At 46.7% G+C, this 4,876-nt stretch overlaps 1 pseudogene; it reads right to left on the reverse strand.

Annotated features, from left to right (window-relative positions):
• Positions 1-757: 757 nt before the first annotated feature.
• On the reverse strand, positions 758-4,576 carry LOC140196941 (G-protein coupled receptor 35-like; annotated as a pseudogene).
• Positions 4,577-4,876: the final 300 nt, after the last annotated feature.

Genomic DNA, 4,876 nt, shown 5'->3' on the forward strand with positions numbered 1-4,876 from the left:
AGGCTTTTTCCCAGGGCTGAAATGGCTAACACAGGGGGCATAGTTTTAAGCTGCTTGGAAGTAGTTACGAAGGGGATGTCAGGGGTAATTTTCTCACACAGAGAGTGGTGGGTGCGTGGAATGCACTGCCGGCAACGGTGGTTAAGGCGGATACAATAGGGTCTTTTAAGACACTCTTAGATAGGTACATATAGCTTAGAAAAATCGAGGGTAGGGAAACCCTAGGCAGTTTCTAGAGTAGGTTACATGGTCGGCACAACATTGTGGGCCGAAGGGCCTGTTATGCGCTGTAGATTTCTATGTTCTAAGTGCTAAGTAAATTAGAGAACAATGTTATACTAAAATGAAAATTAAATGTTTGGCGTTTCCGTGTCATTTGGCAGTTTACATCCTGGTGTCAGCTCCAAACCAATATGCTGCGAAGGAATCAGCATTGAAGTGATATTTCGATCATATTTTTCTGCAAAACAGCTGAAAACATTTTTACTGAGATAAGCTGTACTAAACATACTGAGTGGACCCCGGATACACCGACGCTTTAATGTCCCCTTTAGATAGCTCTTTGGAAACAAGAAATCCCCAATAAAATACAGAAATACAGATTAGAAATCACTGGAAAGATATTTTGAGTCATTTTCAGTCCACTTTCATCATTAAGGTCCATTATTTTCAGTACGCACAGAGCGGAAAATCGTTTGATCCATACACGTGAAGTATTGCTAAATTTTGGAAATTAGTTCACACAGAGGAAAACAACTTACTTTACATTTTCTTTGGATTTCCAGCATTCCTTAACGATCAGATAGTAATACGTAGCATCCAGGCAACTGTTTGACATCGTCAAACATTGACTGAGCTGGGAAAAAAACTGCAGTGGTACCAGGTAATCCTTTGCAATGTGACCATTTTTAACCAACAAGTTCAGTAACAGGGCGACATGATACGGAATGAAGCAGACAAGGAAAATGACTGGATTGAAAGAGATTATTTTCCTTGACGTCTTGGTGTCAACGTTGTCGCTCACTTCATCTGCTCTTTGCAATGTTCTTATAATTTGAACGCTGCAGAAAATCACAACAGATGCAGCAATAAAAAATATAGCAAGCATACAGAGAGGAATTATATCAGGGCACTGAGAATTAGCAAAACTTGTAAAGCAGTGGCTACTATTTTCTTTTTGCAAATAATTCGGAATACTTGCAGACCAGACACCGAGCCACAGAACAGTGCAGGCAATTGTTGCTTTCTTTGGCGATCTGAGGGCTCTCGCCTTAAAGGGGTGATTGATAGCAATGTAACGATCCAGAGATATCAGCATGATTAACAGCATAGTCCCGCGGGTGTTAACAAAGAAGAGGGACTCCAGAAACTGATAGAAGTGTGAACCGAGATGCCAGGCTCCTCCGTTCAGGGAAGAGTGCAAATTGAACGGCAGAGAGAAAAGCAAAAGAATGTCAGAAAACACCAAATTTATGATGTAGATCACGGACTCTGTCCATTTCTTCAATCTGAAGCAGATCATCCCAAGGGCAGCTGAATTGACGACCAGTCACAAAATGAATCCTGGGATCTGTATAATTTTCAGGAATTCAAGATCCGTTGTGTGGTTCATACTACACAAGTTGTTCGGTGAACAGCTGGACAAACGGAACCCGTCTTAGTAATGGATTAAACGTTGTTCTTTACTTTTCCTTCCACAACCAGTTGTATGTAAAGCAGCAACGCGGGCGGGGTCTCGATTTCCCGAGGCTGCAATCACGTGGCCAACGGGACATCAACCGTCTCGACTTCACCGCACCTTGTCCCCATTCCAACCTCACTCCTTCGGAATGCTCTGCTCTCCACTCCCTCCGCACTAATCCTAACCTTACTATTAAACCCGCCGATAAGGGGGGTGCTGTTGTAGTCTGGCGTACTGAATTCTACCTTGCCGAGGCACAGCGACAACTCGCGGATACCTCCTCTTATTTACCCCTCGATCGTGACCCCACTAAGGAGCACCAGACCATTGTCTCCCACATCATCACCGATTTTATCCGCTCAGGGGATCTTCCATCCACTGCTACCAACCTTATAGTTCCCACACCTCGCACTTCCCGTTTCTACCTCCTACCCAAGATCCACAAACCTGCCTGTTCTGGCCGACCTATTGTCTCAGCTTGCTCCTGCCCCACCGAACTCGTTTCTGCATACCTCGACACGGTTTTATCCCCCCTTGTTCAATCCCTTCCGACCTATGTTCATGACACTTCTCACGCTCTTAAACTTTTCGATGATTTTAAGTTCCCTGGCCCCCACCGCTTTATTTTCACCATGGATGTCCAGTCCCTAAATACTTGCATCCCCCATCAGGAAGGTCTCAAAGCTCTCCCCTTCTTTTTGGATTCCAGACCTAATCAGTTCCTCTCTACCACCACTCTGCTCCGTCTAGCGGAATTAGTCCTTACTCTTAATAATTTCTCCTTTGGCTCCTCCCACTTCCTCCAAACTAAAGGTGTAGCTATGGGCACCTGCATGGGTCCTAGCTATGCCTGTCGTTTTGTTGGCTTTGTGGAACAATCTATGTTCCGTGCCTATTCTGGTATCTGTCCCCCACTTTTCCTTCGCTACATTGACGACTGCATTGGCGCTGCTTCCTGCACGCATGCTGAGCTCGTTGACTTTATTAACTTTGCCTCCAACTTTCACCCTGCCCTCAAGTTTACCTGGTCCATCTCCGACACCTCCTTCCCCTTTCTAGATCTTTCTGTCTCTATCTCTGGAGACAGCTTATCCACTGATGTCTACTATAAGCCTACTGACTCTCACAGCTATCTGGGCTATTCCTCTTCTCACCCTGTCTCTTGCAAAAATGCCATCCCCTTCTTGCAATTCCTCCGTCTCCGCCACATCTGCTCTCAGGATGAGGCTTTTCATTCCAGGACGAAGGAGATGTCCTCGTTTTTTAAAGAAAGGGGCTTCCCTTCCTCCACCGTCAACTCTGCTCTCAAACGCATCTCCCCCATTTCATGCACATCTGCTCTCACTCCATCCTCCTGCCACCCCACTAGGAATAGGGTTCCCCTGGTCCTCACCTACCACCCCACCAGCCTCCGAGTCCAACATATTATTCTCCATAACTTCCGCCACCTCCAACAGGATCCCACCACTAAGCACATCTTTTCCTCCCCCCTCTCTCTGCTTTCCACAGGGATCGCTCCCTACGTGACTCCCTTGTCTATTCGTCCCCCCCATCCCTCCCCACTGATCTCCCTCCTGGCACTAATCCTTGTAAGCGGAACAAGTGCTACACATGCCCTTACACTTCCTCCCTTACCACCATTCAAGGCCCCAGACAGTCCTTCCAGGTGAGGCGACACTTCACCTGTGAGTTGGCTGGAGTGATATACTGCGTCCGGTGCTCCCAATGTGGCCTTCTATATATTGGTGAGACCCGACGCAGACTGGGAGACCGCTTTGCTGAACACCTACGCTCGGTCCGCCAGAGAAAGCAGGATCTCCCAGTGGCCACACATTTTAATTCCACATCCCATTCCCATTCTGATATTTCTATCCATGGCCTCCTCTACTGTAAAGATGAAGCCACACTCAGGTTGGAGGAACAACACCTTATATTCCGTCTGGGTAGCCTCCAACCTGATGGCATGAACATTGACTTCTCTAACTTCCGCTAATGCCTCACCTCCTCCTTGTACCCCATCCATTATTTATTTTTATACACACATTCTTTCTCTCACTCTCCTTTTTCTCCCTCTGTCCCTCTGACTATACTCCTTGCCCATCCTCTGGGTTCCCCCCTCCCCCTTTTCCTTCTCCCTGGGCCTCCTGTCCCATGATCCTCTCATATCCCTTTTGCCAATCACCTGTCCAGCTCTTGGCTCCATCCCTCCCCCTCCTGTCTTCTCCTATCATTTTGGATCTCCCCCTCCCCCTCCGACTTTCAAATCCCTTACTCACTCTTCCTTCAGTTTGTCCTGACGAAGGGTCTCGGCCTGAAACGTCAACTGTACCTCTTCCTAGAGATGCTGCCTGGCCTGCTGCATTCACCAGCAACTTTGATGTGTGTTAAGTAGTTTTAGTGATTTCCTCTCTGTCTTTATCTCACACTAACTCTTTTTGCCATACTGAGTATAGTTCACAGCAGGGGCGTGATTTTTTATAATGTTTTATGGGAGGTAGGTAGGAGACTTCTATATTCATAAAATGCCAATTTCTGTTTCGTTGCTAGGCACATTAAAATAAAATCAGTAAGGAATGGCATATACCAGTCCTAAAAGAGCAAGAGCGCGTGCGTACACACACACACACACACACACACACCCCTTTTAATTCTTATTGCAAAACATCTCCACTAGGAGATGATGAACATTGTACCAGCATGTCTTTAGTACCTGCCAGTAAACTAGAGCACATCTGGGTAAACCCTCAAGGTCACAGGGAGAAAGAGGAGACTCCACTCAGAGAGTATCCTAGATCAGGCTTGAACCCAGGTTTCAATTTCTCCAACTTCCTGCATCTTTGTTCCATTTCCCAATCTAGCTACCTTGTTACCCCTTCTCTTGACTCACCTGCCCATCATCTCCCTTTGGTTTCCTTCTTCCTTGCCTTCCTCCCTTGGTCCTCAGTGGTTTCCCATCAGATTCCTTCTTCTTCAGTCTTTTACCTCTTTCACCTGTCCCCTGCTAGCTTCCTATTTCATCTTTCCTTGCCACCCAACCACCTTTCCGCCTCATCTGGTCATATCTATAATCAACCATCTTGTACTCCTTCCAACTCGGCCCCCCTCCACCCAACCTCTCATTCTGGTTTCTGTCCCCTTCCTTTCCAGTCCTGACGAAGGATCTCAGTCCAGAACATTGATCGTCTTCTTCCCCCT

The sequence above is a fragment of the Mobula birostris genome, chromosome 4 (genome assembly GCF_030028105.1).
Source record: "Mobula birostris isolate sMobBir1 chromosome 4, sMobBir1.hap1, whole genome shotgun sequence".
In the NCBI taxonomy this organism is placed as follows: Eukaryota; Metazoa; Chordata; class Chondrichthyes; order Myliobatiformes; family Myliobatidae; genus Mobula; species Mobula birostris.